This window comes from Monodelphis domestica, chromosome 1 (assembly GCF_027887165.1).
Source record: "Monodelphis domestica isolate mMonDom1 chromosome 1, mMonDom1.pri, whole genome shotgun sequence".
Lineage (NCBI taxonomy): Eukaryota > Metazoa > Chordata > Mammalia > Didelphimorphia > Didelphidae > Monodelphis > Monodelphis domestica.
The window spans coordinates 629,516,871-629,539,526 of record NC_077227.1 but is presented as its reverse complement, the minus strand read 5'-3'; positions in this window follow the sequence as shown (position 1 = coordinate 629,539,526).

The following is a 22,656-nucleotide window of genomic DNA, read 5'->3' as shown; positions in this document are numbered from 1 at the left end:
GAGACCATGAAACTTAGCCATTGTGATTATCTTTCCATTCTAAAGTGAATGATCTAAATGTTAAGTAAATTCTCCCCATATTTATGCATGGCTCATTATTCTTCATGATTAGATTAATTGATTATTTCCATCACAGAAATATCATTCACCATGTATATGTGGCAAATACCTGAAATCTTTTACCTTTTTTATTTTTTATTCATCCTCAATAAAATTGTTGAGCTTCAAAGGACCTTAATTGATATTTTGTCCACCATGAAGAAGATTTTATGTCATGAAAAAAAATCCAAAAAGAATAGAGCTATCAAAAAAATGGAATGTGCTGCCTTAGGAAGCAGGAGATTACCCTTCACTGTATACCTTCATGCAAAGCATAAATGCCTGCTGGTCAAGCATGTCTTTAAAAGGATGCTTTTTCCAGGTCTGGTTGGCCTAAAGGGCCTCTGAGGTCCCTTTGGGCCTGAAATTCTGTGAGTCATACATTCCTTTCTCATCTTGCCCAACAAACCATGCTTAAGTTCTCCCAAAGAAATTTTACCACAGGCTATGCAATGAGATACTATTGGTTTTCACATTTTCATTGAAGGGAGAATGAGGGAAAATCCAGTTTATTACAGCTAGAGAATATTAGCTTAGGACAAGATTCTCCTTATCAGGGTTGTAAGATATTCAAACACTCTAGTGAGGGAATCCATTAATCCAAGTGATTCAGAAAAGGATCATTGTAATAAAATGATTAGATCAAAGTTTTGCTAGTGCCATCCCTGAAATATTAATGGCGAATGACAAGGCAGACAAAACTCACAGAAGTAAGTAAAGAAAATAAACTCAATAGTCCATTTCTGACTGAAGAATAGGAATGAATGCCTGCATTTTGAATTCATAATATCATGATGATGCCTTCATTCCTCAACTAACATTTATTGATCAGCCATTGTATACAAAGAACTGCACTCTGTAGTTTGAAAAGAAAAAGAAAAGATTTTTTGAGGTCTCAAAGAATATATTATCTACTCTGAAAAAGTGAGACATACCAATGATGAAATAATGCACACCTCAATGATGACAACTGAAATTGGCACAGAAGATTAGCATTGAAGAACTTGGAAACAGATTTCCATCTTCCTTGGAGACAGCTGTCTTGTCTCTAAATACACTCCCCCCATCCCTGAATTTTTCTGCTTTTAAGCCAATGGCTCTGGGAAAGTAGCATCTTTATCTATAGGTAGCAGCTCAAATATGTAAAGCACAACTCTGATAACCCTCATGTCTGTAGAGTTCAATTTCTGTAGACTAAGGCAGTGAGAATTACTATAGTCACTGATCATGGATTAAATTCTTACTGCTGGTCATATCATATGCACTTTAAGTGTCCACAAGGAGAAGTTAGCAAGAGTCTGATAAATCAAGGAAAACCATCATCCCCTTGAGTGAAGAGCTCAAAATCCATGTCCTATTGATGGAACAATAAAGGTCATTTTCTCTTGGAAGGATGATATTTCCAAGTGATTCCCTATCAGTTGAACTTAATATACATTCCCTTGACTGAAGAATTATATTTTTAAGAGTAAGTTCAACCTCCGACTTTATTACAGTTTGGGGAGTAATGTTTCCTGATGAGGAGGAAGGAGATATCTACATAGCTAGTCCTACATAGAGGTGGGAGGATAACCTCAAAAATCAAGATCGTTATATTTTCAAGGGGATTGTCCTCATATATGATTCAGATTAGAAAGCTAATCAACTCATATAATTTGCCTGAGATCCCGACGACTATTTGATAGTCACAATCTGATTGTTGGATAATTGGCAGTTGTGATGTCATTCTGGGGGTCTTGGCAGCTGCCTTGGGAGAATGAAAAAATCTGTATAATCTGCTCCAGATCCTGAAAGTAGAGAACTCCCATCATAGAAATGGGAGATTCAATTCAATAATGTTTAATAAACACCTGTTATGTGGAAGTAACTGGCTTAAATGAGTCCTTTGCAGCATAGCATTGTTACATAGATGTAAGCAGCACACATAATAGTAGAAAAGACGCTCAGTGTTAGTGGGGCTTGGGGCTTGGCCCCCTCATCACAAGATCGCCATAACCACATCTCTCTTTGAAAGCAGAAGTAGTCCTTTACTCATTGATTCATGGACCTATTTATTTATTTAGTATTTACTTTAGCATTTCCTAGAACTGTGGTCTGAACATAGACCATGCTTATTAAATTTTACTGACCTGCTAGAAGTTTAGTGATTTTTACTTAACTAATTTTGGCAGGAGAGAAGTCATTTTTTTGGTAACTTTAGGTGAGGGAGCAAAGCATAAAGGGTAAGAGGGTCATGGGGGATGGGGCACACCTCTTGGAATTCTCAGAGGGAGAAGGAATTCCTAGTTAGGTCAGGCCTCTTCCGGAATCTAGATTCCTGAAATAACCCTCTGTCAGGAGTTCTTAACCTGGGGTCTGTGAACTTTTTGTTTTGTTTTGTTTTGTTTTTTTATTTTGACAACTCTATTTCAATATATCTTGACATCTGCATTTCAATGTTTATATTGTGAATTTAAAACATTATCCTGAGCAAGTGTCCCTAGATTGTCTTGTGGGTTTGCAACATAAAAAGGTTAAGAACCTGTGCCCTATGGCAGCTAGTTCTTAAGAGGAAGATTCCATTGCCCTGATCTTAAGACAAATTACTCAGAGCAGAAGAGGCTCAGAGAGGATTCTTCAGGATGACCATCCAAGAACCTAAGCCCACAAAACCTCTGGTACCCTAATAAATTACCAAAGATCTCCAGAAGCCAGGAACCCCCCCCAATTGTTCGGAATGTTTCCCTAGAGATTTTCCTTTCTTAAGTCAAGTGACTTTTGCCTTTGGCTGACACCACAACAAATCACCCCTTGGGCAGGTTAGCTGACCCCTGGGGACAATGCACTGTAGCCCTCTCCATTTTTATGCTGGCTCTTTACATTGCTTCTCTTGACATCATTCAAACCTCCCCATTCTGCTCTATAATTCCTGCTTCCCAGTTTCACCCATCTATATTCAATGGCATCTTCAAAATGACCACAAGTTCCTTTTTTACCTCAAAGAATCTGGTGCCTTTCTCATTAGGACATTTTCAAAGCTTGGTCAGTGAGGAAGGGGGAGGCAAATGGGGGAATTCCTGGGGTTCCTGGGAACCTTCAGGAGCCAGAGGCAGAGTTGCAGCAAAGATTTCCTCTGCTTTGTGTGAGTTCTGAAGGCTGCCCCAACTGCCCCCATCCTACCTGGAGAAGAAACTACTGACTATGTGACCCTGGGGATGCCTCAGAGACAAATGTCCTGCTTTGGGAAACAGTGAAGCAAGGCTTCCAACTTTTGTTATACTTCTAAGTTGACTTTATAATTTAAGTTTGACTGAACATCTGAAGAAATAAGAGCTGGTTAAGGTTCAACTTTTCCTGTAATTAACTTTTTCCCTGCAGTGGAATAAGACTCGGACTTCGTACTGGCATTTTTTCTCAGTTCTCCCATTCACTGGTGGAAGATTCAGTGTCTTAGAGGCAAAACATCTCAATAAATGGAGCAACTTAAACTAGCTAAGTCAGAGGCAGCTTTCTGGGCACTGAGTGTGGCTGCACTATATTCTCTCTAATTTAAAAACAAAACAATATATGTAGGCAGCTTGGTAGTTGTTTTATTTTCTTTTGAGTGGACTTGTGTTTCAAATGGCAGGAAGCCATGAACCACAAAGATAAAATAATGCTAACCCATGTGCTAAGTAAGGAAAACAAAGATGGCTCCACAATTAGCAGCATTATATATGTTAGTGCTAAGTAACAACAGATGTGTCTGCCAGGGAGCGGTGCATTCCTTGCGATCCATCTAGAAACCAAAGCCCTCTGACACCACAATCTATTACAGTTATCTTGGGTTTGGGAGGATGGCTGAGGCTATTGGAATGGCAAAATGGGTAGCCTGGTGAGGTTAGTGCAATCTACCTGTCTCTTCCTTACCACAGTGCATACTTGTGCTGAGTTAACAGGCTAGTATGCATTGTAAAAGCCTGTTCTGTAAAGACATGCGCTGGCCATGAGTCATTAGTAAGCATGCGAAGCTAATTGGCAAAATACTCATAAAATATCTTGAAGGTGGGTTAATTACAATTCATTACACTGTAAACTGTCCCCAGGCTATTGTTAAAAAATGCAGGAGTTTCAGGGTCCATTATTTTATGATTCATTTTGCCATGTTGTGAAAAACAGACTCTATATCAAACTACATTCATTATAGGTCAGACCACAAAATCTTTATTGGTTTTCCCAACATTCCACCCTTGTTATATGAATTCATATGGACTGCACATTTCTAACAATTGGCAAGAAGGCATGAAATAAAATTTATGATATTTTCATACCTTATACTCAGTACAACCTTAAAAATCACAAGATCTAATTGCTTCCCCTCCTTTGCCCTCCTCTTCCCAAGTTCATGGGAATAAACAAGTATTTTAAAATAAAACCATAGTTCTGATGATTGAATAGCAACTAAAGTACATACTTAAGTGAAATCTGCTTCCCCCAATAAAATACTTTAGGATACTTCCCAAGAAATATTATTTGATTGAAATTTAGCACTGACACTTTTTGACTAGAAGATTGACCAATTAATGGTCTTTGCATTTTTGTAGGATTTTAAAATTCATTGGCCTACAAAAGCATTACTTATTCTACCGCCTCTCTTCTTTAAAAGTGTAAGGTTCTTGAATTTGCTGTTCTAAAAGTAAATGAACAAGATGGTATTTGTTGTTTTTGCTCATATACAACTATATGTGTCTTGACATTATCAGGAACCAACTTCTTCAGAATCATTTAAGGGCATATTAGTGGATGATTTAGATTTCTGAAATATCAGGGTTCTGTGAACTTTTAGTTTTAGTTTTCATTTTGATAACTCTGTTTCAATATATTTTGACAACTATTTCAATAGACTAACATTTATATTGTGGATTTAAAGCTAATTGTAATAAGTCTAATTGTTGATTGGTGCTTTCAGTTATGTCCATTTTCATTTTGTGACCCAAACTACTTCTGCACAGACATCCCATCATACTTATTACTAGGAATGAACAAACTCTAAAATGTGGGGTGCACTTTCATCCCTCATGAGTTTAGAGGCTTGTTTGAACCTTGCTTGAACTATGGAAAGTCTTGACTCTGCAGAAGAAGTGTGCTGGGGGAGGGAGAAGTGAAGGGGGAGAGAGGAAGGAGGCTGCTGCAAATTGTGTAAGAACAAGTTTCCTTGTGAGAGATCCAGTACTTCCTGATTCTAGCTTGGCCAGAAATACCACAAGAGGCTTTCTTGAACCCTTTGAGAACCTTGGAAAGCCATTCTCATAGCAAGTATTCAGCTACTTCTGCACTCCAGCACTTTGGCAGGCATTGGAACCAAAAGTATGTGGAAGGGGGAGTGGGGATGTTTCGGAGAAAGTTACCTGAATATTTCAGAATCATCAAGTTAAATTTGGGGCAAAAACAAGGTTTAAGTGAGAAAGGGCAGATTGATAAAGCAGACTACTTCATCTCTCAGACCTCTGTATGCTTTTTTTGCTAAAATAAGGGGATTGAATTGGTAGATTACTAAGGTTCCTGTCATCTTTCCAATTTAATGTTAGCCTAATTATCTTTATCCCAGCACCATTTGTAAATAGCAAGTCTAACAAAGCGTTAGTGGTTTGGGGTGACAGGAAGATTCACTATGAAAATATTAAAGTCCTAGGTAAAAAAGTTTGTTTCAAGTAGAATAGGAAGGGGAAGCAGAAATAGAACACATTGCCTGTTGTTTTTCGGTTCATTCTGTTCTTCCTTTCTCTTTGTGAGAAACAGGGAAATGGAATTCTGAGGGGAATTTTGTGGGGTACTTCCAAATGCTTTTGGCCAACTAATCATTCTGAAATTCTGGCATGTCCCTGTACTTTACTGGTATATAATCCAAGTTGCTTTCAGACTTAAGGGTTTTTACATTTTTTCGCCCCTATAATGAAATTTGTCATTCTTTCTTCTTGGAAACTATGCAGTTGTTTTCTATCTTAGACATCTTGATGCTTATGGGCTGAAGTGGAACCAGGAAAGGTAAACCTGTGCAGAATATAGTGTGCCTGACCTGGACCTACTGATCCCTTTTTTTGGCCAACTGCTCCTTTGCCATATGACTTGGACTACAGGTGGTTTTTGTTCACTTTGTTTTTGGTGGGTATTCCCCTTATCCCACTTAATTATATTACTATTTCAAGTCCCAGTATCTTGAAATACACTGTGTAATCTGCACAGTGCCAGGTTTATAGTAAGAGCTTAATACTTTATTTTAAGAATAAAAAATCCCTATATTAAAATTTTTTTATTAATAGAATTTATTTCCAGGTATCATATCCTTTCCTTCCCCTCCCTACACTAGAGAAGGCACCATCTGCAAAAGGTTATGTATATGTAATATCTCTTGTGTTTCCACTTCTTCATTCGTTCTCTAGAGGTGAGCATTCACAAATAATTCTTCAAATTTAAATATGGAGCTGTATATAATGTTCTCTTGGTTTTACTCATTTCACTCTTCATTATCTCATGTAGTTCTTTCCAAGTTTAAAATAAATTAATCTGCTCATTGTTTCTTATGGTGATACAGTAGCATTCCATCCCAATCATATGCCACAATTTGTTTAGTCATTCCCCAATTTGATGGATACCTCCTTGATTTAAAGCTTTGTCACTACAAAAAAGAGCTGCTATAAATAGTTTGGGTTCTTTTCCTTTTCCTTTTCCTTTCTCCCAGCCTTTTTAGGAAATAGCCCTAGCAATGGGATATACAATTCTATAGCTCTCTGGGCATACAGTGATCCCTTATCTATCACAGAAATTACATTCCAGAGACCCTTGTGATAAGTGAAAAACCCAGAAGTAACGGGAGAGCAAACAGACCAATGCTACAGTCACTGAGCCAATTAGCACCCAGGAGATAGAACACAGCATTGTGTTTGGTCATCTTTGCACAATTGGTAGCAGAGTACTTCATTTCCATCATGTACAGTACAGTATTCATCCACAAAATCCCAAGTTGTAGCAAAAATTCTGCAATAAAGAATTAGTTTTTTTTTTTTTAAACCAGCAATACAGTGAAGCAGTGATAAGTGAACTGTGATATAGCGGGGGACTACTGTAATTCCAAATTGTTCTCCAAAATGGTAAGATTAGTTCACAGTTCCACCAACAGTGTATTAGCGCCCCACTTTCCTACATCCCCACTAACATTTGCCCATTTGCCCTTTTGTCACCTTAGACGATATGATGTTTGTGAGATATTTCAGAATTGTTTTGCTTTGCATTTGCCTAATCGGTAGTGATTTAGAATACTTTTTCATATACCTATACATCTCTTTGATTTTTTCATCCCCATACTCTCCATATCTTTTGCCCATTTTTCAATTTAGAGAAGGTTCTTATTCCCATAAATTTGACAAATTTCTCTATGTTTTTGATGTGCAACCACTCACTGAGAATACATACATTTTCTTCTAATTTTCTGCTGCCCTTCTAATCTTAGCAACATTATTTAATTTATATAAAACTTTTCAATTTAATGTATTCAAAATTATCCATTTTACATTTCACAATGTTCTCTATCTTTTGTTTACTCATAAATTCCTTTTCTATGTATAAATCTGGTAGGTAATATGTTCCCTATTCTAATTTGCTTATATCTCCTTTTATGTCTAGATCCTGTATCCATTTTGATCTTATCTTAGTGAATGGTGTAACATGTTGATCTATACCTAGTTTCTGCCAAACTACTTTACAATTGTCCCAACTATTTTTACTAAATAATGATTTCTTTTCACACTATCCTGGATCTATGTTTTTGTCAAATATAAAGTTACTATAATATTTTACCATTGTTTGTCATATATATATGTGTGTATACACACACACACACACAGACACACATATATAGTGGTAGTCTCTTGGTGATCGAGAATGACTATAAAAAACTTTGTATTTTTTCTTTGATTTCGACCACTTAAAGGGGATGACCCGCCAGCCGCGGTGTGCTGACCGGGTGTTTGTAGGGCAGGCAATGTTTGGGACACCTTTTCTAGTCCCCTCCCTTGATTAGGGTGAGCAGTGCTGTCCTAGAGAGGGCTGCTCAGTCGCCCATGATACTGCCGAACGTCCCTGCTGCCCACAGGGCCGAGCGACCACTGGTCCGTGGGCCGCCTACATGCAGGATCGTGACTACAACTGCCAGTGGTCACCTCCACCTGTTGCGTCGCCACTCCCCCATTGCCGCAGGTCTTGAAGAGGGTGGACGGGGTTAGGATAGATGAGTGCACAAAGACACTTGTGTGTGAAGGAGATTTAAGTGGAAAAGTCGAAGCACAGAGACAGTCCCACTCTCTCGGCGTTGGAAGCCTGGGTCCAGTGGCACGAAAAATTGTTACGTCTGGAGACTTCCTCAGCTGCATTGGATGGCCGAGTTGTTTTTTGTGCTCCAACACGGCCTAAGCACTCCACAGTGCTTTGCTGCATCGCCATCTCAGCCGTTGAACCTTCTTATTGGTTTCTTCCATATGTTCAGCCAAAACAGTCTTCACATGCTGGGTGAGCAAAGCCCTGGTTCACCAGGGGTCGATGACCCAATGGCTACCCTCACAAGGTTTAGCCGAACTGTCGAAGCCATTGCCCGGGGTGTGGCTGCTGCCGCATGCTAGCAGCTACTAGGAGCCGCAGTTGAGAACTGGGTTTCATGGTGGGGGTCAGAGGCTGGAGAGCTGCCCTAGGAGGGCACGACAAGCTCTCCATACCAGAGATAGTACCCCTCCCTGAGCACCCCATACACCCCTCTCTCTCTCTCTCTCTCTATATATATATATATATATATATATATATTCTATTCCATTGATTTAGCTTTCCATTTCTTAACCAGGACCAGATAGTTTTGATTATTATTGCTTTATAATATAGTTTAAATTTTAGTACTACTAGATCTTTCCTGATTTATTTTTCATTAATTCTTCTGCTATTTTGATCCTTTGTTCTTCCAAATGAATTTTTAAAATTACTTTTTTTAGATCAATAAGATAATTTTTTTGGTAATTTAATTGGGGTGGTATTGAATAAGTACATTAGTTTAGATAGGGTTGTCATTTTTGCTATATTGGCTCTGCTCATCTATAAATCATTAATATTTCTTAGTTTGTTTACATGTGACTGTATAAAAAAGTATTTTATAATTATGTTTGTATAGTTCCTCAGTTTGTTTTGTCAGATATTTTATTCTATTGGTGGTTATTTTAAATGGAATAGCTCTGTCTCTTCTTTCTGTACTTTGTTAGAAATATATGAAAATGCTGAAGCTTTATATGGGTTGATTTTATATTCTGCTACTTTACTAAAACTATTGATAGCTTTAACTAACTGTTTAGTTGAAACTCTAGTATTTTCCACATATATTATCATATCATCTGCAAGAAAATATATTCTTATTATCAATTTGCCTATTCTGATTATTTCAATTTCTTGCATTTCTAATATTATGCTAAATAATGTTGGTGATAATGGGTATCCTTGTTTCACTATTGATTTATTGGAAAGGTTTCTAACTTATTCTCATTACAAATAATACTTGATGATGATTTTAGGTAAATACTTCATATCATTTTTTAAAAACTCCATTCATACCTGTGCTTTCCAATGTCTTTAAAAGGAATCAGTGTTGAATTTTATTAAAGACTTTTCCTGCATTTATTAACATAATTATGTTGTTTTAAAATTATTTTGTTATTAATATAATTAGTTATGATGATAGTTTTCCTTATATTAAACCAACTTTGAATTCCTGGTAGGAATCCTGTTTGGTCACAATACATAAGCTTTGCAATGAATTGTAGTCTACTACTTATTACTTTATTTAGGAATTTTACATCCAATGTTTTGATGAAATTGGTCTATAATTTCTTCCCTGGTTTAGATATCAACATTATATTAGTTTCATAAAAGGGGTTTAGTAAAACCCCTTCTTGCCTATTATTTTTAATAATTCATTTAGTATTGGAATTGGTTGATCTTTAAATGCTTGGTAGAATTCACTTATGAATTCATCTGGTCCTGATGTTTTATTTTAGGAAGTTCATTTGTGTTTTGTTCTTACTTTTTTTTTCTAAAATAGGCTTATTTATATAGTGCGTTTCCTCCTTTGATAACCTAAAGTGTATATCTATATCTATCTATTTATATTTATCTTAAAATTTTTTATTTAATTAATTAATTTAGAATATTTTTACATTGTTACCTGATTCATATTCTTTCTTTCCCCTCCTCCCACTCCTCTCCCATAGCCAACACGCAATCCCAGTGGGTTTTACATGTGTCATTGATCAATACCTATTTCCAAATTATTAATATTTGCACTAGGGTGATCATTTAGAGTTTATAACCCCAATCATATCCCCATTGACACATGTGATCAAGCAGTTGTTTTTCTTCTTTGTTTCTATTCCCACAATTCTTTCTCTGGATGTGAATAGTGTTGTTTTTCATAAATCCCTCAGAATTGTCCTGGATCATTACATTTCTGCTAATAGAGAAGTCTATTATATTCAGTTGTGCTACAGTGTATCCATCTCTGAGTATAATGTTCTTCTGGTTCTGCTCCTTTCACTCTGCATCAACTCCTGGAGGTCATTCCAGTTCACATGGAATTCCTCTAAGTCATTATTTCTTTTAGCACAATAGTATTCTATCACCAACAGATACCACAATTTGTTCAGCTATTCCCCAGTAGAAAGGCAGCCCCTCATTTTCCAGTTTTTTTGCCACTACTAAGAGCATGGCTATTTTTGTACAAGTCTTTTTCCTTGTTATCTTTTTGGGATATAAACCCAGCAGTGCTATGGCTGGATCAAAGGGCAGACAGTCCTTTAAAGCCCTTTGGGCATAGTTCCAAATTACCATCCAGAATGGTTGGATCAATTCACAACTCTACCAGCAGTACATTAATGTCCCAATTTTGCCCCATCCCCTCCAACATTTATTAGTTTCCTTTGCTGTCATGTTAGCCAATCTGCTAGGTATGAGGTGATACCTCAGAGTTGTTTTGATTTGCATTTCTTTAATTATAAGAAATGTGGAACACTTTTTCATGTGCTTATTGATAGTATTGATTTCTTTATCTGAAAATTGCCTATTCATGTCCCTTGCACATTTATCAATTGGGGGATGGTTTGCTTTTTTGTACAATTGATTTACTAAGCAATATAGTTCTAAAAAATATTCTTCCATTTCACTTACATTGTTAAATTTGTTGGCATATAATTGAGCAAAATAACTCCTAATAAAACTAAGAAAAAATCATTAAATAATAAACATCTAATAAAATAAAATAACTCATAATTGCTTTAATTTCTTTTTCATTGGTGGTATATTCACCCTTTACATCTTACATACTGTGATTTGGTTTTCTTCCTTCTTTTAAAAAATTCTTCAAAAGCTTGTGAGCAATTTCCATTTTTTGGAAGGTTTTGGTGCATTTATTTGTATTTCCTCTTCTATTTCCTCTGTAGCCTGAGTTTTTCCTCTATAAAAATTATCCAGAGTCAACTCCTTCTTCTTGTTTTTCTTGGTGTTGGCAAGTTGTTGTTCCTGGGCACTGTTTGCCATCACGATGGTGGTTTTTCCTTCCCTTTCCAGTCAGAAATCTGAGTTAGAAGGGCAGGTTCTCTGTGTATGGAGCTAAAGAATAAGGATTTTGCCTGAGGCCAGCTCTCAAATCTCTGTAGCTTCTACTGTTTGCTGCCCTTCTCTGTGCTCCCTGTGGGTGCCCATGGTCTGCACTCTTCAGCCTGCTGGGGTTTTAGGTCTAGCTGCTCTCAGGGGTAGGTCTTTGGTGGTCTTAGCTGCCTAGGACCTAGAGGTGCCCCTCAGTCGCTCTAGAGGTGCCCCTCGCTCACTTACTGATTGTAGTGTATGCTGGTTCTGACTCTGGCTCCATAGGTGGGGTGGGGGAGGGTAGATCAGCTTGTGTTTTGGTGGAAGCTTTTTCACCCCCTTATAGGGTGGAAATGCCCAAATCCCATATACCTTCAATGCTGTGCCCTTCTTGTAGAGTCCCTTCATTTATATGAATTTGGGTTTTTTGGTCTTTTGAGGTAGTCTATATCAGTAGGTACTGAGGAGAGGAAGAGTCCTGAGTCTAGACAGCCACCATGTTTACTTGGAAGTCCCCCCCTTTTTAAAAAAAACTCATATTAACCAGTGCTTTATGTGTTTCATTGATTTCTTTCAGAAAATTAACTCCTAGATTTATATATGAATTCAATTATTTTCTTACATTCAGTTTTATTGATCTTGCCTTTCAACTTTAAGATTTCTATTTTGTTTTTTAGTTGGGGATTTAAAATTTGTTTTATGTCTAGTTTTTTAAAAGTGTGAATCTTGAAATTTCTCAGATTGTGAATGTTAAAAAATTCCCCATTGGGGAATTCTCCATTGGGACAACTCCCTATTAGGGACCATTCTCCATCTAAAATGTGAGAACTCTACTTGGATCAGAAATGGGAGGACCTCTACTCCACCCATACTTAGGACTGCTTTAGGAGAGAGAACTCCTTGCTAAACAATAAAAGTACTTAAACCCATACTTATAATGAGGCAAAAAGTTCTCTAAGCCATGCCTATTTTTAGAATTAATACAGTGGGGTAATAAGTACCTATTAAAGGTCAGGCAACTTGTAAAGTTGCCAGGACAAAAAGGTGAGAAACTTACTCAGAGATTCTAATCTACTCAGCTGTGAATTCAGAATGGGCTGTCCTTTGGAAAACGTCTACTGTGATTGGTAGATAGAAGAACTTAGGGGAGGTGACATAGGCGAAAACCCCCTATATAAGAAAAAGGATCTCTTGAGAAGGGATCTCTCTGGAGAGACAGGCTCTAAGGAGGGTCTCTTGAGAAGAATCTCTTGAAGGACAATCTCTAAGGAGGTCTCTCAAGGGAGGCTGACTCTGGCTGGAACTCCCTCTGGGGAGACTCTGTCCCCCAGAATCCTTGCTTCAACAGATCTTGTGGTGAGTGATAAAAGACTGACTGATCTCTCTCTCTTAAGACTCAGGTCTAGGCCATGTTGGCTTAAGGCCCTTCATACTTATTCTTTTCTTACTCTCTCTTTCTTTGATTCCTCATTGTATTATTAATTAAATTCTCTATAAAACCCAGTTGACTTGGGTATATTCATAATTGGAAATATTTCCCTGGCGACCACCTTATATTTGATTTAAAACCAAGAAACTGAAGTGAAACATATTTTCTGCAGTCACAAATTTACTCACCCTCTCTTATATTTATCACAATTTAAGTCTTCCACTATTTTAATCACTACAGTTTACAACCTTCAACCATTTTAATTATTGCAGTTTATGGCAGACAACTATTTTAAATCTAACAAAAGTTGCATTCATAATTCATTGATCTGTTCTTTCTATATTTTATTAATATAAGTATTGAGAGATATGTTTTCTTCTAATTACTGCTTTTGCTGTAGCCAATAGATTTTGATATGTTGTCCCCTTATTATCATTCTCTTGAATGAAATTGTTTATAATTTCTATAAATTGTTCTTCAACCTACTCATTCATTAAGATTAAGCTAGTTTCCAATTAATTTTTACTTTGTTTTTCTATGACCCCTTATATATAACATTTTCATTGAATTATGGTTTGAAAAGAATGCATTCACTATTTTTTTCTTCTCTACATTTAAATAATTTTTGCCCCAATACATGATCAATTTTTGTAAAGACACCATATATGTCTGAGAAGATGTATTCCTTTCTGTTCATATTTGATTCCTTCTGAATATTTATCATATTTAATTTATCTAAGATTCTATTCATCTCCTTCACTTCTTTCTTATTTGTTATTTGTTTAGATTGATCTAGTTCTGAAATGGGAAACTTGAAATCCAACACTATTATTGTTTTGTTATTTGTTTCCATCTGTAATACATCTAGCTTTTCCTTTAAAAACAAGGATGCTATAATGTTTAGTTTAGGTAGGCTTAATATTGATGATGCTTCACTATCTATGCTACCTTATAACAGAATATAGTTTCCCTATTTATCTCTTTTAATTATTTTTATTTTAGCTTTAACTTTGTCAGAGATTATGTTTGCTAACCCTGCCTTTTTTTTCCCTGTCAGCTGGAGTATAGGATATTCTACTATGGCCCTTTATTTTTACTCTATGTATGTCTCTCATTTTTAGGTGTGTTTCTTATAAGTAATATATTGTTGGATTTTGATTTTTGATTTATTCAGCTATCCATTTCTATTTATGGGTCAATTCATCCCATTCACACTCAAAGTTATAATTACTAGTTGTGTATTTCCCTCATTCTATTTTTCCTTATTGTTTTTCTTTCCCTCTCCTTTTGTCTTATTGCTTCTTAGATTTTTACTATCTCTTTAATTCATGCCCTCTTTTTAAATCCCTCCCTTGTTCTCTCTCCTTGCCCTCATAGTTTTAAATCAACCTTTTCTTTTAAACATCCCTCCCTTGTACCTTCCCCCTTAACTCCTACTTCTTATTTTATCTCCTCTTCCAAAAGTCCTTTCCGTATACACTCACATTGCCTTTTATTTCTTGATATGTACTCCCTTTTAGGAATCCCTTCCTTTTCTTTTCCCCCTTCCCATTTTTTCTCTTAATATTTGCTCCTTTCTCATAGAAACTTAGACCATAAAAGGGACTTCTAGTCCTTCCCTTAACCAATCTCTTCATCCTCCCATTTCTCTGTATATTATGAAGAGTTTTACTTTCCTAGTTGTTCCCTCTTCAACCCAGATCCGATGAGAATAGGGTTCTATTACTACCACCCCTTCTCCCCTTCTTTGTAACAGTTCTTCCACTTATGCCTTTTTAATATGAGATAATTTTTTTTCATTTTACCTCTTCCTAGCCCATTTTATTTTTAGTTCATTCCATTATATTCAACCTGACCTCAAGTCCTCTATTAATATATGCTCTTTCAAACTACCCAAGTAATAATGTCATTCTTAAGGGCAATAGATAACATTTTCTCATATAATAAGTAAACAATTGACCTTGTGGGATCCTTTATAATTGGTCTTTCATGTTTACCTTCTTATAATTCTTATAGGTTAGATTTTCTACTGAGTTCTGGCCTTCCCCCCAAAGAATATTTGAATTTCCTTTAATTTGTTAAAAAATCCCCTTTTGCCCATTGTATAATTATGCATGGCTTTGCTGAGTATTCTATTATTCATTGAAAACCTTACTTTTGTGATATGGAAATCACATTGAAAGACTGATATATATTAATTTAAGGTCGCCAAGGAATTCAGCTATGTAATTCCTAAATGAAAACTCAAGTCAGCAGTCAACCTTTTATGGAGTTTTTTTTTTTTTAATTACTAACAGGAGGAAGAAAGGTATTAGAAAGAGAGAGAGAGAGAGGGAGAGAGGGAGAGAGAGAGAGAGAGAGAGGGAGAGAGAGAGAGAGAGAGAGAGAGAGAGAGAGAGAGAGAGAGAGAGAGAGAGAGAGAGAGAGAGAGAGAGAGAGAGAGAGAGAGAGAGAGAGAGAGAGAGAGAGAGAGAGAGAGAGAGAGAGAGAGAGAGAGAGAGAGAGAGAGAGAGAGAGAGAGAGAGAAAGGGGAGAGAAGGGAATAGGGCTTAAATACCCACTTTGCTTAGGCTGGGCCAAAGGCCCAAGGCCTTGGATGGCCGAGGCAAAGAAAAGAGATCAGTCCCAATCACTCACATGATCAAAAGGGAGAAACAGTCTGAGGGCCTCCACTCTAAGCACCAGGATCCAACTCCCTCCTCTCCTTCACACGGGAAGTCCCCCGAACTCCTCAGCTGTCCTCTACCTCACTTCCTGTGTCTCACCTGTGCCAATGGTGGCTCTAGCTTCACCCAGGACCACCCAGAGGTCTGTCCCCTTTGCACATGTCTGTTGAAGGTCATATTCTCAAATAATTATATCTTGAGCTTTGCTGCAGCCCTTCCTAAATCCTGTTACCCTGAGTAGGGTGAAGATTGTAGTTTCCAAGACCTGATTCTGTCATTCCAAGTATCTCTATTGTTATTGATCAGGAAATAGCCAAATCCCATCCTCTAAAGAATGGTTTGAACAGGGTTGAGTAGTTTTTGAAATTCACACTTTTAAATATTGGGTTCCATGACCTTCTTTTTTAATGTTGAAGTTACTAAATCTTGTGTTATTTTAACTGTAGTATCACAGTATTTAAGTTGTTTTTTTCTTGTTGCTTATGAGATTCTCTCCTTAACCTGAGAATCATGCACCTTAGCAATGATGTTCCTGGACCATTTTATCTTTGGTGGTGGTAATCAGTATACTCTTTCAATGTCTACTTTATCCTCTAGTTCTAGAACTTCTAGGCAATTTATTAATGACTTTTAGAGAATGGTTTCCAAACTTTTTTATCATAACTTTACTATACTGTAACAATTCTCTTTTCCAGGCCAATTGTTTTTTATAAGAAAATATTTCATATTCTCTATTATTTCATCACTTTGATTTTGCTTTGTTATTTCTTATTGCCTTAGTAAGTCTTTAGCTTCCCCTTGCCCGATTCTATTTCCTTAGTGAGTTTTTGGATCTCTTTTTTCCAATTGGACAATCTTTAATAATTTTCTTGATTGTTTTTGCAGTATTCATATTTTTTTCCAAGTTTTTCCTCAACTTCTCTCATTTTGTTTTTGTAAATTTAAAAGCTCTTCCAAAAAGTTCTTTTGGGGATTATAGCCATTTGGTGTTTTTCATTGCTGTTTTAGAAGTAGGTGTTTTACCTTTGCTATCCTCTAAATTTGACCCCAGGTCTTCTCTCTCTCCATTATATCCATCTAGAGTTGGCTTCTTTCTTTATTGCTTTTTCATTTTTTTCAAGTTTTAGTGACCAAACTAATAGACTTACTTGTTAATTTTATGTTGATTATGTTTGTTTAAATATGTTGTATTAAGTAAGTATTAAATATGTTGAATTGGGCTTTGTTCCCAGGGTTTAGGAAGTAATGCCTCAGGTTTCAGTACTTTTTGTGTTTGTTATTTCCTGGGTCCTCCTTAGTTCTTCAAATCTCTATAATCCAATACCAGCTATAGTCCCTACTTTCCCTGGCTCAAACTGTAGGCTGTAATTGACCTTAGGTGTTCCATTTAGATTCCCCCCACTTCCAGTTCTGCACTGCAAGCTTCTCACTTTCTCCTTGGGATTCCAGGAGGTGACTACCCTCTCTTATGGGTGACAACAGCCAATAGGAACCACACTTATTGGTGTATGTTCCATCTTTGCTCTTTTCCCAAAGCTTCAGCCTGGGGCAGAGCTGGTGTCTGGTTAGCATGCATTGTCTCTAAAGTCCTTCCCTGCTAGCATTCAACTCTCAGTTGTGGGTGAGCAGGGAATCTCTGGAGCCAAAGCTGAAATCCACACAGCTGCTCCCAGGGCTTGCTACCTACTAACTCTACCAGTATCTGCCACTGGGTTATAGACTCCTAGGTCAAGCAGATAAGGGGAAACTGCCTGCCCTTCCCTTAGGCAGTTTGTTGATTTCTCAATGTTTGTTCTGGAGTATTTGCAGGACCAGGTGATGATATTGACCCTGGAGAGGTTAGAGACCCCTATTTCAATTTCTCCCTGATTGTTCTGCTTCACTCAGGACTCTCCTGTTTTTTTTGTCTCTTTTAGTATTTATTCTATGGAGTTTTTTTTTTCTGATTGTGGGGGAGTTTGGCAGTCTTATATCCCATCTGCCATCTTCCCAGAAGTCCCATCAACACTTCTATTTATGAGAACTTCTATTTGTCTATTATTTATATTTCTGATTTTCTCTTTCCCCAATAATAATGGAAGCAAATGTATTATGATGGGGAAATATAGTATAGTATAGTGTAGTGGTAGTCTCTCGGTGACCGAGAATGACTATTGTCTTTGTGCAATTTCATCTACGGCGTACCCTCATGTGGCTTTGGAGTCCAAAGGCTGAGGCACAGCGTGTGTGGCACACGGGGCCTGGGACGCCAGTTGTTACAGGAGGTGCGGCTGTGGCCTGGTGTCGGCGTTCAGGCACAGCGGCAAGACGTCGACGTCGCTCATCTTCAAAGGTAATGGCGGCATGGTTGATGTGGGTTCGCCAGCTGCTTCTGACAGAGGCAGCGAGTTCTAGTTGCTTTGGTGTGATGCCAGCCCACTTCAGGTTGGACTTTAGCCGATCCTTGAATCTTTTCTTTGGTCGGCCTTGTTTCCTGAGTCCAGCTGACAGTTCACCATAGAATACCTGTCTTGGTATTCGCTGTGGGTCCATGCGGATGACGTGTCCAGACCATCGTAGTTGGGTCTTGAGGACCAGGACTTCGATGCTGGTGGAGTTGGCTCTGTCGAGGACTTCCTGATTGGTGATTCGGTCCTGCCATCGGATCCTCATGATTGACCGGAGGGAGCGTTGGTGGAATTGCTCCAGCTGTTTCATGTGCTTCCCGTACAGTGTCCATGTCTCACCACCATACAGGAGTGAGCTGAGGACCACTGCGTTATACACTTTGAGCTTCGTCGCAGTGCTTACACCGCTGTGTTGGAGGACTTTGGCGCTCAGCCTCCCGAGTGCCTGCCTGGCCTTTTGGATCCTGGCATTGATCTCGTGGTCTAGGGACCCATCGTTGGCGATGGTGCTGCCCAGGTACTTGAAAGTGTTGACGTTAGAAAGCTGCGTGCTGTCGATTGTAATGCACGGCTGGTTTGTGGGCCTCCCTGGTGCAGGTTGGAACAGCATCTCTGTTTTGCTGAGGCTGATAGTCAGGTCAAACAGTTTAGTTGCTGTAGAGAACCTGTCCACAATGGTTTGGAGATGATTTTCTTGGTGGGCCATGAGAGCACAGTCATCTGCAAAGAGAGCTTCCAGGATGAGTCTCTCTGTTGTCTTTGTTTTTGCAGAAGGGGAAGTATGGATTGAGGAATAGGGTACCATAGAAGAAAAGTGGGGAAAAAAATAGCAACAAACTATTTACCGTAGTATCTTTGGGTCAAGAGTCAAGAATCAAGGGTGATGATAAAAAATGTAGGCAAGAAAAATGAAATATATTTGCTTTCAGGAAAGCTGAAGTATGAAGAACAGGAGACAGATTTAACAGCAACCTGACTTCCTTATCTTCTTTCAAGGTCCAGCTAAAATCCCAGTTTCTAAAGTAAGGAAACTTCTTTCAGGAAATTTCATCATTCCTCTTAATGCTAGTACCATCCCTCTATTGATTATCTCCAATTTATCCTTTATATATCTTGATTGTGCATGGCTATTTGTGTGTTGTCTCCTCCATTAGACTGTAAGTTCCTTGAGAGCAGGGAGTGTCTGGCAAAAAGATTAATAAATGTTTAATGACTGACTAGACTTTATGGTATAGTGGAAAGAGCATTAGCTAGGAATCAGGAGACCTGAATTCTAGGCATTTCCCTGCTGTTGCCTTAATATATCACTGTGGGCAATTCTCTTAACTTTTTCTGGTTCTCACTTTTCCACTTTGTACAATGATTTAGTGATAATTTATTTTATATAAGTTATAGGAGAATCATTTGAAGGAACTAGAGTTATTTAGGCTGAAGAAAAGGAGATCTGAAAGGAATGGGGGACATAACAGCTATTCTTTAAGTATTTGAAGGACTATCATGGAAGGGGAATAGATTTTTTTCTTCCTGGTTCCAGAGGAGTGGAATACTGTTCCTCCTTCCTCAACACAGGTACATCATGTGCAAGTTTCCAATCTAATGGCCTAGAGTATTGGAATCTGCAATCTCTAATTGTCCCTGTAAACTGAGGGGTGGGGTATACCTAGAAGTTTTACTAGAATCAATGTATGGAAGTTGCAAAAAGGCAAATTCAGTATTGTAAGAAAAAACTTCTTGACAGAGCTGTCCTAAAGTAGAAAGAAGTGGACAAAATTCCTCTCTTAAATTCTACAAATGAATACTGGGTGACTACTTTGAGGATCTGTTGCAGAAAGAATTGTTGTTTTTAAATCAAAAGAAATATTGTAAGCTATAGGGGAAAAATATAATACATTTCAAGAAACAGGGGGAAATTGAGAGAGAAATAATATATTTATTTTGAACTCATTTCTGGGGGCCTGTTTTTTAAAATTCATTTTTATTATATACTTACTAGCTACCACCAGCAAAAATCATCTGACTAAACAAATATATAAAAAAGGTTATGTATAAAACCACAAATTTTACATTATTTACAATTTATTTGAAATGTGTAAGTTATATATGTGTGCTAATATAAATATCCTTTGCTTTTGAGTTCCCTTTGAGTTTGTTTTAATTCAGTACTTTTTTCTCTTGATTTTGAAGTTATTTTTTAATGTAATCACAATATATATTATTCTTTTTTCTCTTCATATATTTCTCATATTTTCTTTTTATTTCAAATATTTATAATTTCTAATGTCATAATATCATCCATTGCATTCAATACAACAATCTTTTGACCATCTCTCCCAATCACTGCATTTCTTTTGAATCCAGTTATTTTGTCATTACAAAGCTTCTATGAATATTTCCATATATATACAACTTTTTACTTTCTCAATAATTCCCAACTCTAGTAATGTGATCTTTATCAACTGAGGTATATTTTCATCTTGTTTTCTAATAAAAAAAATCATAGCTGCTTTAGCAATGTAGTTAGGCCTGTTTCTCCATGTTCCTATCAGCATTTAATTTGAACCCATCTAGTTCTTAGTTGGCATATACCAGGACTATATTTGCTAGATTGATCCTTAGGTAGTAGACATACATAATTTGTTGCCAGGACCATATTCTTTCCAAAACCAAATCTTTCTTGCTTGTTCATACCTTGTGGAACTTTTGTTCTGATGCCTCAATCCCTCAGTAATGCAAGATTACTGTCATAATATGAGTGTTAAAAGTAAGACATTTGAAGAACACTTATGCTCTCTAAGCCATTATTGTCCCACAAGAAACTATGTTTAGATTATGTATATGCTCAGACCTAAATCAACTATTAACATCATGCAGATATCTACCTTCTTTAACTTATCTAAGGTTTGATTTATCTCCTTAACTTTTTATTTTTTGGTTAGGTTTACCTAGTTCAGAGAGGAAAATTGATGTCTGCTGCTTTTATTATTTTGTTATCTATTTCTGTCTGTTTTTTGTGTAGTTTTTCTTTAAAAATTTGTGTTCTATAAGACCTGGTACATACAGATCCAATATTAATGATGCTTCATTATCCATAGTAACGACCCTTCCAATTATATCCATTTTAACTCCAATTCTATCAGAGATTATGACTGCTATCCCTGCCTTCTCTTGATCAGTTGAGGCATGATATATTCTGCTCCAGCCCCTCACCTTCACTCTATACTTCTCTCTCATTTTCAATGTGTTTCTTGTAAACAACACATTGTCAGGTCCTCATTTTTTATCCTTTCTGTTATCTATTTTTTTTCCTGTGTGTGAATTCATCCAATTACACTCAATGTCATAGTGGGCAGTTGTGCATTTTCCTATATTCCATTCCTCCTTACTGTTTGCCCCATTTCCTTTCTTTCTGCTGTATCCCTCCTCAGATGTCCAGGCCTTTGACCAATACTTCTCCTATTCACATGTTTTCCCAAAGATCCTTGCTCATCCTTTCCTCCTGCCTTCTTAGTTCCAAAATGGCCCACCTTTCCAAAGGTCATTCTTATCTCTTCCTCCCTATCTTTTAATTCATATTCTATCCATCTGGTGGCCTCTATGAAAACAAAATCTAGGGAATTAATTGTAATTAGGCCATGATATATAAGATAAAAGTGACCACAGGAAAATTCTGATTTCCAAGGAGTTTTAAGAAATTGGAGATATGTGAGCTAGTTGATAAGAAGGAATTGAGGCCGGACATGCTTTTATCTGCTAACATCTGAAGTCAGGAAATTATAAGTTTGATCAGCAGACCCAATCTCTGGTTTATGGAGTCTGTTTCCTAAGGAAAACCACACAGTATCATCCTCCCTTCCCTCCTTACTTAGTGGGGATTCTGCTTAAAGAAGAGTATCCTTAATCAGTGTCACTATCAATCAGTGATTTCTGGTAGAGAGTTTCTGTTTACATAATTTATTGAGGCTAGGGGCTATCTACTCATGCAAGTAGTGAAGGTTTCTTATAGCTTTTTAGCTTTCTATTTTTGTTTGCCAGTTTAAATCCCTGTACTTAGTAGCAGTAAAAACCCTTAGAAAAATCTTTGGAAGAGTAGTATGCTTATTTTGGAAATAGCAATGTAGATGAGAAATTGGAAACTTTCAGCATCTTAACTTTAGATGAGGGAAACTAGGAGTGTGGTTGGAATGATTTGCCAAAGATAGAATACCTGTGAGTAGCTGGGGAAAAAAAAAAGGAATACAAGGAAGTAGACTCTAGGCCAGTGATGGCAAATCTATGGCACAGGTGCCAAAGATGGCATGCAGACCATTTTTTGTTGGCACATGGCCACCCTCCCCACCCCCAGAGTTTGTTACTAGAAAGGCAGAGGGACTCTAGTGGAACTGCTCCTTTTCCCTTCTCCTCCATGTCTGAGGACATCTTTTCACATCCTTGTCCTTTTGTCCAGCAGCCC